The sequence below is a fragment of the Schistocerca serialis genome, chromosome 5 (genome assembly GCF_023864345.2).
Source record: "Schistocerca serialis cubense isolate TAMUIC-IGC-003099 chromosome 5, iqSchSeri2.2, whole genome shotgun sequence".
NCBI classification, from domain to species: domain Eukaryota; kingdom Metazoa; phylum Arthropoda; class Insecta; order Orthoptera; family Acrididae; genus Schistocerca; species Schistocerca serialis.
The window spans coordinates 170,907,807-170,933,669 of record NC_064642.1 but is presented as its reverse complement, the minus strand read 5'-3'; the positions used below and the strand labels follow the sequence as shown (position 1 = coordinate 170,933,669).

The 25,863-nt window shown below is 42.4% G+C and overlaps 1 protein-coding gene across 1 annotated transcript in view; it reads right to left on the bottom strand.

Annotated features, from left to right (window-relative positions):
* Window positions 1-7,060: 7,060 nt before the first annotated feature.
* LOC126481823 (uncharacterized) overlaps window positions 7,061-25,863 on the bottom strand; it is a 528,043-nt gene continuing 509,240 nt past the window's right edge. Inside the window, exon 7 of the mRNA XM_050105782.1 lies at window positions 7,061-8,625. The gene's annotated coding sequence lies outside the window, so the exon portion shown is untranslated. The remainder of the gene's footprint in view (window positions 8,626-25,863) is intronic.

Below are 25,863 nucleotides of genomic sequence, written 5' to 3'. Positions count from 1 at the left end.
AAGTTAATGATGTCGTCAAATCACAAAGGTATTAATGGCATTAGCTCCTAATGGGGACTGATTTAAATGAATGGTGACAGTCGAAAATTTGTGCCAGATCGGGATTCGAATCTGGATCTCCTGCTTGCCAGGTAGATGCCCTGATTAAAAATTGTGATCATGAGTTACTATGGGAATGAAAAACCTCTGGACATGGGAAAGTTCGAGTTTAGTAATAGTGGTATTTTGGTGAGAAGCATAAATTGTGAGATGTCCGGACCGAACTTCCACCTCGTGGAAGTGGAAGTGCTCTCAATGGCCTGGCTTCGTTGGCCAATACAATGCAAAGGGGATTAAATGGACTACAGTCTCATCTGAGAGTATAGGAACTTCCAACGCCAAATCGAACCTATTATATAAACTGAATGTGAAGGAGGGAGAAAGGAAAGGATAGGAAAGGAAAGGAAAGGAAAGGAAAGGAAAGGAAAGGAAAGGAAAGGAAAGGAAAGGAAACGAAAGGAAAGGAAAGGAAAGGAAAGGAAAGGAAAGGTAAGAACTGAAATTATCAGCTGCATCGAGATTTTATCTGGAATCACTGGCGAGGAGTGAAAATACGTACTTATTAGGCAGTTGTGTTAAGCAGTGCACCATCTGGACACAGTGTTTATCGCAGATGGGTGCACTACCTCTGGCCAGTTTACTTCCCACCTAACTCTACCTGTACACAGTTCCTGTATGTGTCTTCAGTGCTATCTAATTTTAGATTCCCGCAGATTGTCGGACGTAAATGTACATCCGCACTGAAGGTGGTCTATTCATTCCTTATTGAGGCGAATCAACTATACGAATGCGTGGGGACTGCACTTTCGGACATATCATCTCCGCACCGACCAGCCATGGGATGTTCTCACAGCTGCCTATCTAACTCATAAACGTCTGCTGCAGTCTCGGTCGATCCATGGTGGTTGACCACCGCCTAGTCTTCACGATAACTTACATTCTGGACCACACAGTCGGCCTCCCTACGTGAGTGCACGACAGGATCTCTACGAGAGCGCTAATGTATGAGCTGCACTGCACCAGAGAATGTCTGTTAGGGGCTAGCTTTCCCATCACTACGCTGCTACAAGCGCATTACATGAGCACGATTCAGTGACCAGTGGGTGTGATGTCACAATTAGCTGATGAGGTGTCAGCACTTTTTCGGTGCAAGAGTTTACACGCTACCGCTGTCCCATACCCTGAGGCACTTAACAGCTCAGTAAACTTAACCTGAAAAATAAGTGTTACTGCTGATATCGCTATGTCACTGATGCCTCTGGGTATAAACTGGACCATCCTCCTGCACTCAGCGCGTGGCCTCCTGCATACGGTGTGGCTCCAGCTCTGCAGGACTCATCACTAATAAAAAGCATCAGTCTCACATTTCCCATTTAAATCTTTATTTATTAATGTTACCAGGTTCGCCTTTTCCATCGTTTAAATTAATAAATGTATAAAAGTTAAAATGCTTTTTCTAAGTCTTTCACTCTGCACTTCTACACGTAAACTTACCGGAGTGAGTAGCACTATATCACATATGAAAAATACATTTGAAGTCGGTGAATTTATAAAACTTCAATAAATGAAAAGGAGTTTAGCTACAGCAGAAAAGATTGGTACCTGGTACTGTAGCCAAAATTCCTTGGGGACCTATGTGGTAAAGTCTCATAAAATATAATTCCAGTGAATAAACATAACCATAGCTACGTTCCCGATGTTTCAACAGAGACACTTGAACTTAACACTGCAAGTTTTGTCGCCAATTTGACGTATTTTAGACGTGAAAATATACATTTTTATGTATCTTTCAGAGATAATTTTGACGTGCAATTAACATTACGGACAGCTGAGAAGAATCATGTTTTGTAGAACCATCATAGAGATAGTTAAGGTGTGAAAATAATTAATTTCAGTGTTACACAGCGCCACGACCTGAGTGTGACACTACAGTTGTTCTATGCTCGACGTCAAGCGCAGCTTAACGAGTAAATTTCACCATTTATATATTTTTATAAATAACACTGGTCCTCAAATTTGCACTTTCTATTTTCTATAGAAACGAAAGTAGCTGTGCTTTCTTGATTTAGATGCTCTAAATATGAATGTCAGGGTTAAAATTGTCTCCTAGTTCAGGGTTACAAGAAAATAAGGTGTCTATGTTTTACAGTAATGCTTACGGGACGTTATAGGGGCGAATAAGGTTCCTCTACTGTAGCTGTATGAGGTGGTGCTTCCAATGCAACTGGACAACAGTACGTTACACTAAGACTCATATGGGCACGATCCAGTAACGTGATCATTGTCGGATGTAGAAACTAGACGCGATTTTAATTATCATTTGTCACGGCTGCGTACTCTTGTGCTGTGTTAGTTCACTTGTGATTGGAACGAGTATCGTGACGATTGGCACAGAATGTTTGTGAAGTTAAGTGTTGAAATTGATGAATTGTGAAAGTGTGTGAGTTCACAGTTGCACAATTACATGTACCGGACTTGTAATAACAAACCTGATAAGTTTTGTTGCATTTGTGCAGATGTTATTTGTGGTTCAAGAAGGCGACCATTGACTACAGCACTGAAACAAGCATATACCTTGCATTTCGGGTGCCGAAATAGAGACGAAGATAAATTATGGGCTCCACATATGTGTTGCACCTCATGTTCGTCTGCAACGAATGGTTAGATGCATGATAAAAACGTCTCCTTGAAGTTTGCTCGTTGGCGCCAACCCACAGATCATGATCAGACTGCTGGTTTTGTATGGTGCACCCCTGAGGAAAGGAGTCAATTTGAAGAGGATGAAGTATATTCAAAACCCCGACATCCCATCTGTCATCTGCCCTGTGTCTCCTAGCGAAGGAATACCAGTTCCCGTTCCCCAGTGTGTGCCACCACCAAGCTATGATAACCATAATACTGAACCGGAACACAAATTCGAAAAAGTGCAATCATCTGCCACTGATATTGACTCTCCATTTACACCAACATTGTCATTTACACAAACACAGAAAATCACACAGTGTTAACTCAGTGATCTGATTAGGGATTTAGATCTTCCAAAGCTTATAGCCGAACTGTTGGCCTCATAAATGCAGCAGTGGAATCTCCTAGCTGACATAGTAGGTGTATCTGTGCTTTGGGAACATCAGACAATAAATTCTTAAGTGACACTGAAGATTTGTTGGAGGACCTGAACATTACGTGTAAACGTGTAAACCAGACGATTGGAGAGTCTTTATATATAGCTCAGAAACAAGCCTGAAGGCAGTACTGTTACATAATAACAATGAAAGGCCATGTGTCCCTGCCACATTGCTGCCAAAGGTAAGGAAAGTTATATCATGTCAAAATCCATTTCAAATTGTGTTTATTACAATAAGCATGACGGTTAGTATGTGGAGACTTCAAAGTTATTGCGGTGCTATCGGGTTTTCAGGGGGGTTACACTAAGTATTGCTGCCACCCGTGTGAGCGGCACAGTCACACAGGAGAAAGACTTTGCACCCCTAGTGTCTGGGTCAAAAAATATTGCCAATGAACCTCTACTGAATCCGAACTAAGTTGTCCTCTTATCAAATGGTTCAAATGGCTCTGAGCACTATGGGACTCAACTGCTGAGGTCATTAGTCCCCTAGAACTTAGAATTAGTTAAACCTAACTAACCTATGGACATAACAAACATCCATGTCCGAGGCAGGATTCGAACCTACGACCATAGCGGTATTGCGGTTCCAGACTGCAGCGCCGTTAACCGCACGGCCACTTCGGCCGGCTTCCTCTTATCATTGGGCATGAAGTTGGAACTCATGGAAGCATTTGTTAACGCTGTACAAAGCAAACAGCATTTCAGGTTTCAGTGTTTGTGTAAGAAATTTCCGTGGCTCAGCACACAGGAGATCACAAAGGCGGTATTCATTGGCACAGAGATACGCCAGCTGGTGAGGGACACACACCTTGAGTCCACTCTTAGCCCTGATGGGCTTCATACGTGGCACTGTTTTCGTAACTTGACAGAATTGATCTTGGGAGGCAGGAGAGCCGAAAATTACAGGGATTTTGTGATCTAACTCATTCATGCTGATAAAGTCACTGGCCACAAGATGACCCTGAAGATGTTCTCCCTTTACTCCCACCTCGATGTGTTCCCAGAAAACTGTGGGGCATTTAGTGATAAACAAGACGAGTGGTTCCAGCAGGACATTCTGTCAAGCAGCAGCGGCAAACAGGACAGTGGACTCCTGCTACGTGGCTGATTTCTGCAGGATGATACAGAGAGATGTTCCAGGCATCACCCACAAGAGGAAGAAAAAGAAACGACGCGAATGAACCAGAGAAGTTCAATTTAAATATATATCCTAGTGATAACAGTAGTAATATAGAGTTTCAACTGATTTGCATCACTGTACTAGGAGATCATTTTAATAGCGATAATCGTCTTCAGCACATCTAAATCTATAAAAACTGCTTACTTTGGTTTTTGTGAAAGTCCGCTGTGGACCAGCACAATCAGATGCTTTCGAACATTAGGCAGAATTCATATTAATCGGCTGTTTCTGTAAATATAACACTTGCACTACAATTTGCTTACCTTTTTCATTTTAAAGCTTGCTAAAGTCAGGTGATGCTGCAGGAACTATATTAGGAAATTAGAGGATTAAAGTAGTAAATGAGTTTTGCTATTTGGGGAGCAAAATAACTTATCACGGTCGAAGTAGAGAGAATATAAAATGTAACTGGCAATGGCAAGAGAGGCGTTTCTGAAGAAGAGAAATTTGTTAACATCGAATATTGATTTAAGTGGCAGGAAGTCGTTTCTGAAAGTATTTGTATGGAGTGTAACCATGTATGGAAGTGAAACGTGGACGATAAATAGTTTAGACAAGATGAGAGTAGAAGCTTTCGAAATGTGGTGCTATAGAAGAATGGTGAAGATTAGATGGTAGATCACATAACTAATGAGGTGGTATTAAATAGAATTGGAGAGAAGAGAAATTTGTGGCACAACTTGACTAGAAGAAGGGATCGATTGGTAGGGCATATTCTGAGGCATCAAGGGACCACCAATTTAGTACCGTAGGGCAGCGTGGAGGGTAAAAATCGTAGAGGGAGACCAAGAGATGAATACACTAAACAGATTCAGAAGGATGTAGGTTGCAATAGGTACTGGGAGATGAAGAAGCTTGCACAGGATAGAGTAGCATGGATAGCTGCATCAAACCAGTCTCTGGACTGAAGACAACAATATATATATATATATGTATATATATATATATATATATATATATATATATATATATATATATATGTGTGTGTGTGTGTGTGTGTGTGTGTGTGTGTGTGTGTGTGTGCGTGTGTGTGCGTGTCACAGAGTGAGAGATGAAATTTACTGATGAGTTGGTACTTTCGTGTTTACACGTACTGATGTAGAGGTCCTTGACATGACACTAGTAATGTCATTATCTTCACGTGTTTTGTATGTGGATATAACACTGCGACATAAAGCTTATAAATGATATAGACATTGAAACAGTGCAATTACATCAGTATTTTTACTAACTTTACGTATTGTTGACAATGAAATAACATGACATACACTCTGCGTGTTGCTGATGAAGCTTATGTATTTTTTGACGTGTACATACTGTAAGTTACACTAGTATTGTCAGATGTTTTTCGTATTTGCGATAAATAATTCAGGTCGTTTGGATAGTTTTCAACATCGAACCATTCTACGCAATTCAGGTAGGGCTTACTTATTTTTCATACATGATAAAGACACTATAGGTATTGCGACGTATTTCTCATAAATATGTCATATTATTAGGATACGGTATCTTAGAACATGACTTAAAATTTACATCGTTCGGATGCTTTTGAACATGCCAAGATAGCAGCTCTGATTGGGTGTTTCATTTTAATGGCAACGAAACATTTGGCTGCGGTTGGCTGAGGATGGGTGGAGAGGAGAGGAGGAGTAGGGGATGGGGCCATGGCTAAGGAAACAGGTGGGGGCGTCATGATGAAGGATGAAGTCGTGCGTTAGCCCCTACTTGTAGACAATCCAAAGATTAAAGGGCAAATAAGCGACGATGGTTCTTTCTTTGTAATTGTAGATTATTTCTTGGAAAAGTTTTAATACCTACATGAGTTATTAAAGCAATGATTTCATCCACAATGGATATGAGGTCGTCATTGTAAAATCAAAGTTAAAATGTCAATTTAACCATGTATTTACAGTGCAAAATATAAGAATCTCTGGTACGGTTATTCTCAAGATGAAGGCTTGACTGTCTAAACTTGCAAGTTCTAGTGCTCTGTACGCTGTAAATAGGTAGTTGATTCAACAGTTTAACATTCATTTATGAAAGCTAATTTTATTACCTGCATGTAAGTTTTCCTGGAAATGGTCAGTACACAGTCTTATTTAAACACCAAGTAAGTCAACATTCTGTAAATTAACTCTCATCACATTATTGAGATATATCACGCAACTGAGACGGCAGAGAATTGGAGAGGGTGTGGACATTTTGGTTGTGACGATACAGATTACGGTATGCATTCGAAGTTATAGCACATAGCACATCTGCTGGCTTTACTACATTCATCTTGATGGACCTTTCAAATATCGTTCTTCTCATTCACTGGGGCTATGATTTACGTACCTTTTACATACCCTGTTGTTTGTTTGGTAACAGCCATTATCAACATATGTAGTTCATCTGCGAAAAGTGTGTATGTCAACACAGGAAACTGGAGTTCGCTTGTTGCATACATAATTACGCTACAAGGAGTGTAAACCTGCTGAAAACCAAAATCATATGTGCATAAAAATTCTGTTACTACGAGAATTTCCTTAAAACAAAATATTCAAGAGACATTTACTTACAATGGAACTAACTTTAAGATGTCAAATGCAGTTACTTTGTCAGTCACAGAAAAAACTTCAAATTCTTTCATACAGTGTAGGGAGTAAATTTAGCATAAGAATCACAGATAGAAGAATAATTTCTGCAATAATGTTTAATCATTTTACCGTCAACGTAACACAACCAATATTTGTTTTCTTATGAACAAATCAGCAACAATGTAACACGTTCATCCTTTATACAGTTATGTACATAAGTCAGTATTTAAGCTTAAAGAGGCCAGCTGGAGAACTCAACAATGCACAGTATAAGAAACAGTTAACACATAGAGAACAATCGTGTCTTTCACTGTGTTAGTCTTTGGAAACACGTTTCGGGAAAACACATGTTAACAACAAGCAACAGTCTGTGAGCCACGTGTTTGCCTGATGATTTGGTCATCATCATATTCCGCTATCTTCATTAATAGTTTGACATGGCAACAGAGTTTCTGAATGTAGTTACGCAATCCAGAGTAACAATGTGCACCTAGTGAACTGGACGTGAAAGGAAAATCGGAAAAAGGGCCAGGATCTTTACAAGCTGATTGTTGAGTTTTTAAGTGGCGTGCAATCACAAATGGATACTTCAGAAACTCTTTCTAAATAAACAGCACATCTGAAAGTAATTCTTCAATTCATTGAGGAAAGAATATGATGGACAAAGTGCTGCCTTAATGGGACATGTAAATTTAGTTAGAAACCGTGGATCCAAACAGCGCACTGTGTTCGTTTGTTGTAAATTATGAACAGTCACATGAGTGGAAAAGGAAGAAAAAACTATCGTACTGTACTGGCTTTGGGATCTTGTAAGAATGTCAGTGATACTGAATAGTTCTGAAAGTGTATCACCTGTGCTGTCGAACTGCAGTTCGTAAAATACGTCGAGGAAATTCCACTTGAGTAGAAACGAATGATATATGATAGATAATTTTGGCTATTGTAAGATTTTCAATATAACTAAATTGTACTGGATGTTAATTACTTGTGTTCTCGAACTGTAGTTAGTAAATCACGCCAGAGAAATGATGAACAAGTTTTCCAATAACAGATGTGATCCCACAGAGCCGTTGTTCCCTTTGAGATGGTTATCTGAATGAAGTACCCTTGGAACAAGGTAGTAGGCTCGTATATGCACTGCTGTTTCACGTATAGAAATATCTCTTAATATAATTGCAACACTCATTATAGCTGAAACATTAATTAGGTAAAAATCAGTTACTTTGTAATGAAGGTTAGTGAACATTTAATATTTGAACATTTCGTACCGTAGCACACCAATAACAGAATATATTTATATACAATGTATTTTCCATTAAATGTGAGAGAACATTTAATTCAGAAACACAATATATGGAACGAAGTTTGTTACGGCGAAGTAAAATAGCTCATCTGTCCGTACACCCTTCTTTTCCTTTCTTTTGGCCACCAGTCTTTAAAGGCTGTTACCCTGTTCATCAAGTTTCGAGTACATTTTTTTGCGCCGTTCTCGAAGGCTTTTGCCTGCAAGTCTGCAAGCCACGCCGAGAGCCCTTGGGAAACAGCGCACCGCTGCCGCTACCAGACAAAAGCAAGCCCCCAGTAGCTGCAGTTTCTCGCCGGTGCCGGGGTCTTCGGGCCATGGCACGTTGCGAGATGGCGACCGCTTGTCTCGAAGGTCCAAACGGCGTTTCTGCCACTTATCGGGCCGCGTTCTGCAACTGCAACAAGATGGGAGGCTGTGAGTAACCACCACTGACGTGAAGAGAGTAAGTGAATTTTTTATTTTTGAAGTGAAATAAGAAGTGTGAACAAAATGTAAAGGAAATATTTTAATTTCTCGGGCTGTATACATGTGATTTTCAACTATTTTTTATCATTTTAGTAAACATGTTCCTGACGTGTTCTAATTTTCAGCTGTTTTTCGTGTTTGGTTTATTTTTGACAGTAGAAACGGTTATACGTGTTTTCCAGTGCTCGGTGGATTATTACTTTCTAAAGCGATAGAACAAAGACTTTGCATTAAATTTTGCTTAAAAATGTTGACTGTGGCTTTTGACGAACCTACTATCAGTAAGACAAGAGTTTACGAGTGGTGTAAGCGGTTCAAAGAGCGTCGAGAGGGCGTTGAAGACAACTTTTCGCTCTGGGCGCCCTAGCACATCAATTACTGACGATAATAAGTAAGAAGTAAAGAGACTCTATCAGAAAGCTTGCTTATGATGACGATACAGATTCTGGATCATGCCAAGCAGTTTCCGGATGTTTTGGGCATGATACTTATAACAACAAAGTTTATTGCGAAATCGTTGAATTTCGACCAGAAATGAGGTCATGTTTACATCACTAGGAAATTGATGGAGACAACGGTCCAGAATTTCTAGAGAAGGTTATAACGGGTGACAAAACATGGGAATATCGGTATGACGTCGAAACCAACGGCCAGTCATCCCAATGGGAACTTCCTGAAGAGACAAGACCGAAAAAAAGTTCGATCGCATGGGAAGGTTCTTCTCAGTGTTTTCTTCGATTAAAATTGGACAATACGATCGTACCGTCAATAAGGAAAACTACCTGGATGTTATGTGCCGTATGTATGAAGAATACGAGGAAAACGACCAGAATTCTGGCGAAACCACTAGTGAAAATGGCATCAAATAATGCTTACACCTTAACGCTTGTTCGTGTTTCTTGGTAAAAAAAAAAAAAAAAAAAACTGTTATGTCGCCGCAGCCACCGTAATCGCCAGACATAGCTCCTGCGACTTCTTTCTATTCCCGAAGCTGAAGAGAACCATGAAAGGTCGTCGTTTTGCCAATAAGATGAGTTAAAAATAGAATCACTAAAGGAGCTGAACACCATAAGGAAAATTCAGTTCCAGAAGTGCTTTCAAGATTGGAAAAAGCGCTGGCGCACTTTTATTATATCTGAGGGGGTTCAAAAATGGTTCAAATGGCTCTGAGCACTATGGGATTAGCATCTTAGGTCATCAGTCCCGTAGAAATTAGAACTACTTAAACATAACTAACCTAAGGACATCACACACATCCATGCCCGAGGCAGGATTCGAACCTGCGACCGTAGCAGTCCCGCGGTTCCGGACTGAAGCGCCTAGAAGCGCATGGCCACCGCGGCCGGCTTCTGAAGGGGAATTAGTCAGAAGGGGACAGAGTTGATGTTGATGAATGAAGATTCTTTAAGAAAAACATAAATTCCCGTTAGTTTTTGATCATACCTTGTACGTGGAAACTTTCTGGCCTATAATGTCCGCATATAATTAGGAAATCAATATATTTACGAGGATATGGAAAAGGACAAATTGTGATAGCCTCACGTGTTGAAAAGTTATATCACAAAAACGAGATTCACTTCGAGAAATAATCATAAACATTCGGTTATCAAGCCCAAGTAATAATAGGTGTAAGTGTTTTCCAAATACGTCTGCAGACGTGGTACGTGATATCAGGTCAGGTCCTTTACGAAAGAAAGCTTTCGATGACCATGATAATCTACTTCTGATGTCAGGAAGCTAATTTCCGAGGGAGATTGTGGAGTGATTCGTATAAACTTGAAGGCCATTTCGACAGGTACAACGATCTCCAAATGTTGTGTTAAAATGTTTTGTAATTAAATGGTTCAAATGGCTCTGAAAACTATGGGTCTTAACATCAGAGGTCATCAGTCCCCTAGAACTTAGAACTACTTAAACCTAACTAACCTAAGGACATCAGATACATCCATGCCCGGGGCAGGATTCGAACCTGCGACGGTAGCGGTCGCGTGGTTCCAGACTGGAGCGCCCAGAACCGATCGGCCTCTGCGGCCGGCTGTTTGTAATTATCTATGCGGAATGAGTGGGACGTCAGTCATGTTGGTACCTTGCCTTATGCAGAGGGGCATATTTCCAAGAACTACAGCAACGTATCTACTTCTAACTGAACACATTTGTGCTCTGCTGTGTCGTCAACAGAAACGGGCAACAAGAATGTGGGTACAGTTTTAGAAAAGCCCGCTCCACACGTTAACAGACCAGGGTCGTTGTTTACCGACTTCTTTAATCCAGGATGGTATTCAGCTCATCGGTACAGCCTGGCGAAGTTTGACTTCCTCACGATTGTAAACGATATTTCCTCCATAAGCAAAATCTTTTACCTAACACTTTTCGTAGAAGCCATTCGGTGAACTGTAACAGATTTTCAAAGTCGTTCCCGTGAAAGTACTGTGTCAGCGAAATGAATCAAGCTTGAAATACGCTAGAATGTTTTATTCACAGAACAATACTTCGGGTTGTAACTGTCGCAACTTCGAGCTGCTTCATAGTGACATGGGAATTTCCTGCTAGTCAATGTATCTGCTAAAAAGGTAGCAGCATTTATCCCACAGCTGCCGGTATTTTCAAGCGTACTTTATTCTTGCAGCCTCTTGAAATTATTTCATAAAGTTATACAGCCCGTGAGAGTGTGGCTGGATCAGGGACCATAAGCTAGCAAAACTGACAATACATAACGTGCTGGAAGTAAATCCAAAAGGCAAGACACAGTTATACGAAAGAGTATGTCAATTCGATACCTCTCAACCGCTGTACAGGACTACCTAAAATTGCCTATCATCTTCGCGAGAACGCGGGATGCAGGGAGACTCAAAAGATTCTGGTCCAGTGTGATGTGTAGAGCGAGAAGAGACAGCCACACAGAACGGAAAACGTACCTGACGGTACAGTCAAGCGCGATAATGAGAATAAAAACGCTAATTACAATGTGGAGAAGGAATGGGGTTTCCAGAAGTGGGTAAGAAGGAAGGAAAACAAGAAACGAACAGCTTGTCTATCTACGGACAAGGAAGACCTACAGAGGAACAAGCACTCAAATTCAGAACAAGTTGAAAATGCAACGAATGCAGGATGTGACAACACGCAATAATGGAGCGAGATAGCACGCAGGAAGGAGTAGGGGAAGATTATGAAAATCTCAGGTTATAGGAGAACCTAAAAATGACAAGAGGAACTACTCAGAGAATAGAAAGAGTGACGGACGTGATATGAGAAATGGAAGAAGTTTTCTGGTCGGACCGGCTGCTGGAGCGTTATTTCACTTTTTATTTTTTATTTTTTTAAGTGTAGTTGTAATCTATCCTGTGGGTAGTTCCTGTAAAGAATTTTGCTAGAAAATTAGAGATCCCTTTCTCCTGCTATCACAGAAAGCATATTATTGAAGGTGAAGATTCTGCAAGTATGTTGAACACCTATTTGATATTGCTGCTAACAAATGAAGGGATTTCTCCTCAATTACCATATAATTACATCTGCACCTTTCATCTAGGTGTACTCTCATATATCAGACGTAAGTTTTGGTCGCTGTGCCTGCAGGCAATTAACGCCATTTATTACACACAATCGTGTTAATTATTCAAAGATTAATCGCATTCCTTGTCATGGAAGTAATTTTTATTGTGTTTAATTATTTAAAGGTGTGAAATTCAAGGAGTTTGAGGCGGATTGTTCGATCATGAAACGACCGAACTCTATTCGTTTTCTCCCGTCAACTCTTCAACAAAAGGCAGATCAACTGGTTTGCATCGATCGCTGTCTCTCAAAAGAGAAATTTACGCCATTGTCATTTGGTCGTGCAGTCTCGACGCGATTATTGAATTATGTAATGTTACATATATTCTTCGCAATGTTTTCTAATGCCACTTATTGAGAAGCTATTCTTGAAATATCTCACCACGCGAGAAAGACACGATTCACTGCCTGTTTTAGAAATGTGTGAAAACGCAATGAGACTTGCTAAAATGGGGCGTAGACACTTGTTAACCAGAGCAATATGACACCTGATTAGGACCTGCAGATCCTACTTCACGACGTCTTTAACAGGAGCCAGGAGACACTCGATATCAATAATCTGTACACATACGATGACACAAGACCGAATTGTTCATAATAACATATTAGAATAGCCCCATCAATATTTGCTCACTAGAATCTCGTAACATTCAGATGCAATCTACTCTTATGTTAATGGTAATGGAACATAGACAAATAACTGAAATCGGACAGATAAACGTGATGTGCAGTTTCATGATGATGTTAGAACTGGGAAAAAGGGTTAGAAAAGATGGACCTACACATAATAGAAATAATGATAGCCATATGAAAAACTTACATGACCCATCAATATTTTCAGTACACTCAGAGGATACAACGACATACTGGAACCTTAGAAAAGAGCAGCAATACTGGTTCTTTTCGACATACACATTTTCGTAATAGACGCAAATGCTAAATCGATATTCCTGCATAGAGGAGTAATCGATCAAAAACGATCTGCCCTCAGGGCGCAGAACAACAACTTGGGCTTCATCTCACGAGTAGTAGACTCAACACGCCTACTTTCCAAAATTCTGCAGTGCAGCAACACACACACACACACACACACACACACACACACACACACACACATACATACATACATTCATACAGGCAAACTGCAAGCTGGATGGTCTGAGACGAACTTACAACAGGCGACCATAATCTGATTTATTTCACAGTTACAGATGCAGATAATACCTTAATAACCAGTCGATCTCGTATAGAATTTAGGCAAATCGAGAAAAAAGATGTACAAATGTGAGTTAAATCTTATGGGACTTCATTGCTAATGTCATCAGTCCCTAAGCTTACACGCTACTTAACCTAAATTATCCTAAGGACAAAGACACACACACCCATGCCCGAGGGAGGACTCGAACTTCCACCGGGACCAGCCGCACAGTCCACGACTGCAGCGCCTTAGACCGCTCAGCTAATCTCGCGCGGCTACGCAAATTAAATTGTGAACTTTTAAAGAGAGTTTAGCATACGTTCAAGCCAACGAATAGGAGCGAGGGTTGCAGAGGGCGCAAGACAAGACGATACCAACATCAGTGCACTCACTCCATTGGCTTCTTCGAAACGGGACGATCCCATGCCGCTCTCACCATCTCCCTGTATTGCGACGCCTTCTTCCATTCAGTTATACACAGCACTCTGCTGTCTGTCACCTCATCTTGCCATCTGTTCTTGGTTGTCCGGGGCGTCTTGAGCCCTTCAATCTTCTCGTCGTATATCTGAAGGACTATCTTGTTCCTCGGTTGATTCTGACATCACAGCCTGCCCATTGCGAACGTTTCGCTTTGGGCGCAGTTTACTACCGAGAATAGTGTTCGAAAGTTAAAAGTGTTCGAAAGTTAAAAGTGTTAGAAAGTTAAAAGTGTTAGTGAGATACAAATGTTGGAAAGATAAAAGTGTTAGAAACTCCGTATTGTCCCTCCCTAGCCTGCCGCTGTGGCCGAGGGGTTCTAGGCGCTTCAGTCCGAAACCGCGATGCTGCTATGGTCGCACGTTCGAATTCTGTCTCGGGCATGGATGTGTGTGTGATGTCCTTAGGTTAGTTAGATTTAAGTAGTTCTAAGTTCTAGGGGACTGATGACCTCAGATGTAAAGTCCCATGGTGCTCAGAGCCATTTGAACCATTTGTCCCTTCCTACAGTCTTTAAGACGCACAGCACGACCGTCGAGAAGACAAACCAAAAATCTTTCAGAAATAATAGAAAAGCAAAGAAGACTGTGTTTCTGTCGAGCAATCGAACTACAATAGAAAGAACAAAACAAGATTAGAAAAAAGGTAGGCTTATGTCAAGGACTAAATGGTAGCACATGTTCGTAGTTTTCCATAAAAACTTGCAACAAAGGAGGTTCGATCACCCACACAACTGAGAGAAAATTTGGAATACATTTCACATAAATTTTCTCAGCATGTTATAGTCTTAGGTGGAGATTTCAATTTACCAGATATAGACTGGGACACTCAGATGTTTAGGACGGGTGGTAGGGACAGAGCATCGAGTGACATTATACTGAGTGCACTATCCGAAAATTACCTCGAGCAATTAAACAGAGAACCGACTCGTGGAGATAACATATTGGACCTACTGATAACAAACAGACCCGAACTTTTCGAATCTGTATGTACAGAACAGGGAATCAGTGATCATAAGGCCGTTGCAGCATCCCTGAATATGGAAGTTAATAGGAATATAAAAAAAGGGAGGAAGGTTTATCTGTTTAGCAAGAGTAATAGAAGGCAGATTTCAGACTACCTAACAGATCAAAACGAAAATTTCTGTTCCGACACTGACAATGTTGAGTGTTTATGGAAAAAGTTCAAGGCAATCGTAAAATGCGTTTTAGACAGGTACGTGCCGAGTAAACTGTGAGGGACGGGAAAAACCCACCGTGGTACAACAACAAAGTTAGGAAACTACTGCGAAATCAAAGAGAGCTCCACTCCAAGTTTAAACGCAGCCAAAACCTCTCAGACAAACAGAAGCTAAACGATGTCAAAGTTAGCGTAAGGAGGGCTATGCGTGAAGCGTTCATTGAATTCGAAAGTAAAATTCTATGTACCGACTTGACAGAAAATCCTAGGAAGTTCTGGTCTTACGTTAAATCAGTAAGTGGCTCGAAACAGCATATCCAGACACTACGGGATGATGATGGCATTGAAACAGAGGATGACACGCGTAAAGCTGAAATACTAAACACCTTTTTCCAAAGCTGTTTCACAGAGGAAGACCGCACTGCAGTTCCTTCTCTAAATCCTCGCACAAACGAAAAAATGGCTGACATCGAAATAAGTGTCCAAGGAATAGAAAAGCAACTGGAATCACTCAATAGAGGAAAGTCCACTGGACCTGACGGGATACCAATTCGATTCTACACAGAGTACGCGAAAGAACTTGCCCCCCTTCTAACAGCCGTGTACCGCAAGTCTCTAGAGGAACGGAAGGTTCCAAATGATTGGAAAAGAGCACAAATAGTCCCAGTCTTCAAGAAGGGTCGTCGAGCAGATGCGCAAAACTATAGACCTATATCTCTTACGTCGATCTCTTGTAGAATTTTAGAACATGTTTTTTGCTCGCGTATCATGTCATTTCTGGAAACCCAGAATCTACTATGTGGGAATCAACATGGATTCCGGAAACAGCGATCGTGTGAGACCCAACTCGCCTTATTTGTTCATGAGACCCAGAAAATATTAGATACAGGCTCCCAGGTAGATGCTATTTTTCTTGACTTCCGGAAGGCGTTCGATACAGTTCCGCACTGTCGCCTGATAAACAAAGTAAGAGCCTACGGAATATCAGACCAGCTGTGTGGCTGGATTGAAGAGTTTTTAGCAAACAGAACACAGCATGTTGTTATCAATGGAGAGACGTCTACAGACGTTAAAGTAACCTCTGGCGTGCCACAGGGGAGTGTTATGGGACCATTGCTTTTCACAATATATATAAATGACCTAGTAGATAGTGTCGGAAGTTCCATGCGGCTTTTCGCGGATGATGCTGTAGTATACAGAGAAGTTGCTGCATTAGAAAATTGTAGCGAAATACAGGAAGATCTGCAGCGGATAGGCACTTGGTGCAGGGAGTGGCAACTGACCCTTAACATAGACAAATGTAATGTATTGCGAATACATAGAAAGAAGGATCCTTTATTGTATGATTATATGATAGCGGAACAAACACTGGTAGCAGTTACTTCTGTAAAATATCTGGGAGTATGCGTACGGAACGATTTGAAGTGGAATGATCATATAAAACTAATTGTTGGTAAGGCGGGTACCAGGTTGAGATTCATTGGGAGAGTGCTTAGAAAATGTAGTCCATCAACAAAGGAGGTGGCTTACAAAACACTCGTTCGACCTATACTTGAGTATTGCTCATCAGTGTGGGATCCGTACCAGGTCGGGTTGACGGAGGAGATAGAGAAGATCCAAAGAAGAGCGGCGCGTTTCGTCACTGAGTTATTTGGTAACCGTGATAGCGTTACGGAGATGTTTAATAAACTCAAGTGGCAGACTCTGCAAGAGAGGCGCTCTGCATCGCGGTGTAGATTGCTCGCCAGGTTTCGAGAGGGTGCGTTTCTGGATGAGGTATCGAATATATTGCTTCCCCCTACTTATACTTCCCGAGGAGATCACGAATGTAAAATTAGAGAGATTAGAGCGCGCACGGAGGCTTTCAGACAGTCGTTCTTCCCGCGAACCATACGCGACTGGAACAGGAAAGGGAGGTAATGACAGTGGCACGTAAAGTGCCCTCCGCCACACACCGTTGGGTGGCTTGCGGAGTATCAATGTAGATGTAGATGTAGATGTAGTATTACCGACACTGAGACGATCCGATGGCATGATGACGACAAACATCAATACAGTACCTACTGAGAACACTGTTGCCGATACGATGGAAGACACAGAGTACGATGAGTGTCTGCGCTCGGAATTAGTAGAGCAATATGTGAATAACAAAACTGTGATTCCATAGGTAGAACTACGGAGGAAATGTTGCATCAGTTAGTAGACCACATTGTTCCTTAGTCAACAGTGTTGTTAAACGAATGTGTCTTGCTAAGACGGATGCCCAGAATCTAGAAAATCTCGGATGTCACTATGCGAGGGAGGATCGGAAAGTAATGCATAATAATTTCATTCTCTCCTGGTACTGCAGCTGGCATGGTGAAATTTCACTACGAAATAGTTCGAATTTTGAGCCACAGATGGTATTTTGTTTTCATGTACAGCTCTAGCGAGAGAAGCCTGACCTAGAAACTAAAATAGCGTGCATGTAACTGTCTTCAATTATTGAAAAAAAGCGAAGTGTAATTCGATATTTATGTGCCAAAGCGCATTAAACGATTGAAATTCAGAGGAACTTGCGTAGCCTGTATGGGACGATGTTATCGACCGTAGAAAAGTCTCCAGGTGGTGTGCTTTCTTCCAAAAGGGACGTGTTAACCTTAGTGATTCACTACGCTACGGGCGAAGTGTACGATATTGTTCATGACACGTTGAAATTTCTTAGGGTTAGTGCTTGCTGGATGCTTACGAACCTGACAGACAACCAAAAGGACCAGTGAATAATGACGAGCTTGGGTCCATCAGCGTGTTACGCCGTAGAACGGCATGACTTTCTGGAATCAACCGTCCCTGGAGGGTGAGCTGTGAGCTTACACTACACGCTCCAAACCAAGTAGGCTTCTATGGAGCTTGTTTCCCAGCACGAAGAAAATTCATTGATTCAATGTTTTAGGAAAGTATTTATAACAGTGTTTTGGGATATGCATGATGTGTCATTGGTGAACAAGGAACCACTGTCAATGCGGCAGCCTACATTAAAAGTTTGGTTACGTCGCGCCCTTCGTAAAAAGCGACACAACATTCATTCTGACGGTCTTGCTGCTCCCGTTCGTGAGAAAATCGCCAAGTTAATGTGGAAGGTGCTCCACCATGCACTATGCGGTCCGGATCTTGCCCCGTCGGACTTGCATCTGTTTGGTCCCGTGAAGAAATTCTTGGCCGGCATACGCTTTGCGACAGATACGGAGGTGAAATCAGGGGTTCGCAGATGGATATACTCCACTCAAATGAACTTCTACAAACACGGCATATAGAAAATGGTACCACGATGGAAGAAATGTGTTGAGAACGTTGGTTAAGATGTCCAAATGTGGGTAAAAATGTAAATTCATTTGTGATTTGTTACCTATTTAACTTTTTGGGAATAAAATTATTGTGCGTTATTTCCTTCCATTGTACTAAAAATTGTGGAAGACAAACGCCTGAGTGAACGGAAACCTTACAGCCGGTTAGTTTAGTAAATTCTGTAGCCAAAATATGGTACAAGCCGCTGTGCCTGAGGGATCACAGGCAGGTAATTGACATGAGCCCCCTGCAGTACGGTTCCAGAAAAGGAAAAACAACCGACGATGCAGAAAATGACGCAGAGCACACTGTGAACACTCGAACGACAAGTACGTTATGGGCATTCGATAATGATTGGCGACCTGCCCTGTTCAAAACACTGAAGTGTAATGACAGATCCGGGTGTCTTTCAAGTAGCACAGACAGGCAGGTGAACCTGGAATGCTTCAGGAAGAAAGTAGTGAAAAACATCACCAAAGACCGCCTGTAGTATTCTCTTTGTGTGTCCGCAATGACAAATACTACAGGCTGCAACACCTAGGCAGACGATCTGCTAACTGCAGCAACTGCCAACACATGGGCTAAATCATAGGAAAACGATAGGAAAGTTCCTTAAACGTTTCTTAATTAGTGTTTTGAAAATGCATTCGAAATAGCAAAGCAAGACGGTTTGTATATTACTAAAAGAAGCATTTTCTAACCCCAAAATCAGAGTAAATGACCAAATTGTAAAGAGAGAAGAGTGAAACGTAGGCATACATGTCAACGAAAATGACTGAGAATAAACCGAGGAAAGAGAAAAGTAATTAAAAGTAGCTGAAAGAAGAATAGCGAGAAACTTATAATCCAAATTCTTTATACGAAGTAGATGGAGCTACGAGATTCTGATACCTTAAAAGCATAACAACACATGACGGACGAAGGAAGGAGACCATATTAAGCAGATTCTCACAGGAACAGATGACATTCTTGGTCAGGTATCAAAGATCGGACTCAATGTAAGAACGAAATTTCTGAGACTGTACCTTTGGAGAAGGGCATTGTATGGTAGGGAATCATGGACTGTGGGAAAACAGTAAAAGAAGAGATTTGAATTATTTGTGATGTGGTTGTACACTCCTGGAAATTGAAATAAGAACACCGTGAATTCATTGTCCCAGGAAGGGGAAACTTTATTGACACATTCCTGGGGTCAGATACATCACATGATCACACTGACAGAACCACAGGCACATAGACACAGGCAACAGAGCATGCACAATGTCGGCACTAGTACAGTGTATATCCACCTTTCGCAGCAATGCAGGCTGCTATTCTCCCATGGAGACGATCGTAGAGATGCTGGATGTAGTCCTGTGGAACGGCTTGCCGTGCCATTTCCACCTGGCGCCTCAGTTGGACCAGCGTTCGTGCTGGACGTGCAGACCGCGTGAGACGACGCTTCATCCAGTCCCAAACATGCTCAATGGGGGACAGATCCGGAGATCTTGCTGGCCAGGGTAGTTGACTTACACCTTCTAGAGCACGTTGGGTGGCACGGGATACTTGCGGACGCGCATTGTCCTGTTGGAACAGCAAGTTCCCTTGCCGGTCTAGGAATGGTAGAACGATGGGTTCGATGACGGTTTGGATGCACCGTGCACTATTCAGTGTCCCCTCGACGATCACCAGTGGTGTACGGCCAGTGTAGGAGATCGCTCCCCACACCATGATGCCGGGTGTTGGCCCTGTGTGCCTCGGTCGTATGCAGTCCTGATTGTAGCGCTCACCTGCACGGCGCCAAACACGCATACTACCATCATTGACACCAAGCCAGAAGCGACTCTCATCGCTGAAGACGACACGTCTCCATTCGTCCCTCCATTCACGCCTGTCGCGACACCACTGGAGGCGGGCTGCACGATGTTGGGGCGTGAGCGGAAGACGGCCTAACGGTGCGCGGGACCGTAGCCCAGCTTCATGGAGACGGTTGCGAATGGTCCTCGCCGATACCCCAGGAGCAACAGTGCCCTAATTTGCTGGGAAGTGGCGGTGCGGTCCCCTACGGCACTGCGTAGGATCCTACGGTCTTGGCGTGCATCCGTGCGTCGCTGCGGTCCGGTCCCAGGTCGACGGGCACGTGCACCTTCCGCCGACCACTGGCGACAACATCGATGTACTGTGGAGACCTCACGCCCCACGTGTTGAGCAATTCGGCGGTACGTCCACCCGGCCTCCCGCATGCCCACTATACGCCCTCGCTCAAAGTCCGTCAACTGCAGATACGGTTCACGTCCACGCTGTCGCGGCATGCTACCAGTGTTAAAGACTGCGATGGAGCTCCGTATGCCACGGCAAACTGGCTGACACTGACGGCGGCGGTGCACAAATGCTGCGCAGCTAGCGCCATTCGACGGCCAACACCGCGGTTCCTGGTGTGTCCGCTGTGCCGTGCGTGTGGTCATTGCTTGTACAGCCCTCTCGCAGTGTCCGGAGCAAGTATGGTGGGTCTGACACACCGGTGTCAATGTGTTCTTTTTTCCATTTCCAGGAGTGTATATAAAGCGTTTCGAGAACGACGCTGTATGGTAGGGATTCATTGACTGTGGAAAACAGTAAAAGAAAAGATTCGAATTACTTGTGATGTGGTGGTGTAGAAAGACGTCGGAAATTAGGTGGGCTCATAAGGAATGAGGAAGGTCTCTGAAGAATCTTCAAAGAAAGGAAAATACCGAAAAGAAGAAGGGGTGGGATGGTAGGATATATGTAAAGACATCATGGACTAACGTCCGTGGTAGTATAGGGAGCTGTAGACGGTAGAAACTGCGTGGGATGACAGAAACTGGATATATTCAAAATACTTTGAGGACGTATGGTGCAAGTGCTACTCCGAAATGAAGAGGTTTGAATAAGAGATGAATTCGTGAAGGGTCGCATGAAAGCAATCAGAAGGATGATGGCTCAAAAGAGATTAACTAAATAAAGCTATTATCAGTGAATAAATACAACTTAGAATTAAGTAGGCTACAAATAATATTAGTAATAATAATAATAATAATAATAATAACAGTAATAGTAGTAACAACTCATCTGAGGATTCATTTCCTTTGTGTCTCTCTTTTTGAATGATGGAGACAATAAACAAACGTAGTTACCTCCACTACGCCATTCCGACAGATAAGCCGCCATCAGCAAAAATCTGGAAAGTATAATCTGCCACTACGTGCAATCTTCAATAATAAGATTTCGGTTCTGAGATTTGCGAATGTGGCAAGAATTTTCCCAGTCTCAGTCTAGAAAAACAAAGGCTACATCACCATAAAAAGCAAAAATAATTAACTGACAAAACTAATAGAACATAAAAAAGAAAAAGGAAAGAAAAGAAGATTATATGGCTCGGTATCACTCAATCGAAAGTATTTAGTTTCCGATCCCATGCTTAATGATAGGTTTTCTTCTGTTATCATAAACATACTTTCACCTCTACCACTTTCCGCTATTACTCGTAATTATGATTGGAGTGACCTGTGTTAGCTGCATCACGCAGTATATGTAGATGAAGATCTAGGCAGTGATCAGTTGTAGAAATGGAAGCAAGTTCCGAACATCTCCATCTGCATCCACATGACTACTCTGCAAATCACACTTAAGCACTTGGCACAGGGTTCATCGAACCTCCATCGCCGGCCGGAGTGGCCGAGTGGTTCTAGGCGCTACAGTCTGGAACCACGCGACCGCTACGGTCACATGTTCGAATTCTGCCTCGGGCATGGATGTGTGTTCTGTCCTTAGGTTAGTTAGGTTAAAGTAGTTCTAAGTTCTAGGGGACTGATGACCACATAAGTTATGTCCCATAGTGCCCAGAGCCATTTGTACCATTTCTGAACGTCCTTCATATTACTTCTCTCGAAGAGCACGCGGGGAAAAAGAACACTTACGTGTCTCCGTTCGTGCCCTTATTTCTCTTATTTTATCACAATGATCATTTATTCCTGAGGAATCAGCATATTCGGACGAGAAAGTTTGCATTGATTTTCGTGATAAGACCTCACTGCTACGAAAAACATCTTTATTTTAATGATTACCACCGCAGCGCGCGTATCAAATCAGTTACACTCGTCTTCCGTGATAATACAGAACGAACTGCCCTTCGTTAAGGTTTTACTGACGTGGAACGCCGAACTATCACACGGGCTCCAGAGTATAGTTGTGTAGTTCCGCTGGGGGCTGAAGTGTGGTGCCTTATGAACTCTTGTATCTGTAGACTCCAGGGACTCCGAGAAACACGAGGAGGACTTCCCCATCCCTTGCGCACCTTCTGCGAGTCAGCCTCCAGGGACGGCTGAGCGTCGCTCGCAGATGCAGTGCCTGTTCCAGCGCTAGCGCCGCTTTCTCGTTAGGCGACCTGACGCTGGAGGCGGGATCGATATTTAAATGCCAGTGTCATGCATAGTAATCTCGTTAAACTTAAGGCTTGTCTGCCTGCAAACAAGAAACTGGTAACAGCTCGCTGTATTTACATAAGGTTCCCGTAGCACACCACCTCCACAATACACACACACACACACACACACACACATGTACACACACATGTTACATGTAAGAGCCGAGGGAGTACGCGCTCAGAAACAGCGCGGGCGCTCTCAGGTTTAAATAGCAGATTCTACGGCTGCCTGTAAACTGTGGGACTGACAGTAATCCTGTCTCTGACTCGCTCCTGTTTCAGCATTTGAATCTCCACACAGAAAATTAGCGTTCATTCTGCGACAGAGTAGCCGACAGCCAGACCAGATGATTGCCAGGATACGTCGCCCAGAATTGAGATCTCCATCTGGTCATCAGTGCCTGCCTACTCTCCCTCCCTCCAGCTCCAAAGTTCATCAACGTTCAAACCCCTGACCAGTAATACTATGCCTTAGAGAGCGAAGTGGCGAGGTTACAACGGCTTCAGCAGCATGCGACAGCCTTTCTAGAGTCCAAAAGAAGCCAAATGTGCTCGGTAGCCTGATGGTATTTTGTTCGTTATAGAATAGACTTCACATTTTCCCTAACCAGTCCTTCCACATAAGATTAAGAAATTCATAAGGAACGACCATTTGACGTATACAGGTAAGTGAGTGTGTGTTAATCCTGCATTTTCACGTACCATCTGGTTATAATTAAGGCGCAGCTCCTCACAAATGTCCAGTATGTGCTGTAATTTACATATGGCAGCGTAGCTTAGAAGCTGTGTTAATGCGTTAATTCGGAACTGATTTAGGCTGAAACAAATTAGTTGTAATTTTGGTCGCTAGGTGGAAATCTGGAGCTGTGAATGCAAGGAAGTCGTACATAAATATTTCCGTATGTAATATATTAGGAACGGGACCTGACCAGGGAAGGTCAAACAAGTGAGAAAGGCATGATGTTGACTTTATTATTAACCGCCAGTTACATAACTGTTGCTAGCTGCAGATTCCCATGGAATCTGAGCAACGTTTTCCTGCCTACTCATCTTCAGATTAGGTGAGACCGAATGTGGCTCTGATAAATGTGTTCTTTAAGATATCCCTAGAGCAAAAGGCTACATGGATCCAGATCAAGTAATCTTGCAAGCAATGTATCTGGGAAACTTCTAGAGATAACACTTTCGTGAAAGGTTGCATTAAGCAGATCTTTCAATGGACGAGCGACACGAGATGTTTCCCCATTCTGCATGAAAACAGTAGCTTCCATTCGGTTGCGCTCTTCCAAAGCAGGAATCACATGCTGTACAAAGAGGTTTCGATAACGCGCAGACGCCATTGTACAGCTGTCAGGCCCTGTTGGTGTATTCTTCTCGAAGAAGAACGCACCGAGAATGAATGTGCTTATGAATCGACAATACGAAATCACATATGTCGAATGCAGTGGTTCTTTGTGGACAACACACTATTTAACAGTACCACAAATCCGACGGTTCTGTGTATTCACTGCGTTCTAGAGTGTAAAATTTTGCTCGTTCCTGCATACAGTGTTGCCCTATAAAATGTCATCAACTTCGATCCGTGGCAGAAACCGAAGAGCAAATTCTGAAAGTTATTACGGATCGTGAGATTTCAGTTGCTGCATCGTTTGGATCTTGTAGGGGTACCACTATGAAACAGGCAACTAATCTTTCTGTGTTGTTGACTCCGTGATGGGCAATTCTCGTGACACTCCCACAGACATTAACACAACGCGTGGCACGTACTGCATGGTCAGTTTGCATCAACGGCAACCTCGTCAATGACTTCCACAGAGGTAGGACGCCTCCCTTATCCAGGTGCTACGCCAAGCACACCAGTGTATTCGAATTTAATTATTGTCTTCTTTATACCATTTAATGACATCAGTCTTCTGCTTAGACCTTGTAGTCGGCGATACTCTCTCATTGCAGCTCTCTAAGTGCTGCCACTCACATAAAACTGTTTCAATAACGGCGCAAGGTCTCTCTTCTCGATATCCACACTGTTCACTCATGTTATGGCTTGTCAAATGACAGCCAAGATCTCATACCGTTACGTAAACGACGTACAGCTCCAGATTTGCATCTTGTGGTTACAAGTGGAACAATTTTTTTTCCAACGGAAATTGGTTCCGAACTGACGCATTAGCATATGTACCAAGTTTCACTAGCACACGACAGTTACAGCGATCACTGGACTTCTGTGAGTAGTTGCACTTTAATTATAATCATCTGATAGTTGGAAAACCTTGCATTTAGGTCAAAATATCGGCCTTATCTTCTTGCTTGGGAATCTACTATACAGTAGCATTGCTGCGTGCAGTGTCAGCTTCCATTTCATTTTATTGCAGGCACGACTACATCTTCAAATGCTGCAGCCTTTTCTTCTATTAACTTGAATGGTTTTCTATCTCTTCTAGTGTTCTCCACGACGAAGTTCGCCATTTAATTGCTCGCTGATCAACGCAGAATGCTTTTCACTTAAATATTCCACGTAACGCCCTCTTAGGTCAAATCTGGTAACTCACTTTCCAATTCAGAAACTTAGTTACTAAACGTCTAGTTTATTTAGGGTACGTGATACAATTTTTAATCTTCTCTTTATATCTTTTGCTTCCCTTTTGTTGGTTTTCTTTGCCCAAAATACAAAATATGATCAATTGGCACCGTAATTCCACTGTCAACCCGTACTATTTTCCACTAGAACACATTGAACAACATCATTCAGAATAATGAGTATAATTTACATGCTTTCCAGTGGCACTTTTTCCTTCCTTTTTTTCAGTTTCAGACTAAGCGTTGCAAGAAACTCCCTCCCCCTCCTCCTCCCGGCACTTCTACTAGATTCCAGAAATATCTCAGTGAAGACGGTGAGTCGGTAGATGGCGTATAAGGGGTGTACAGCAAAACTGCACACTATTTCCAAGCCGAGTTTTGTGATAATTAAGCCTGTCCGTTCTTGAACTGACGCAGTGAGTCGCCGCTTAGGAATTCTT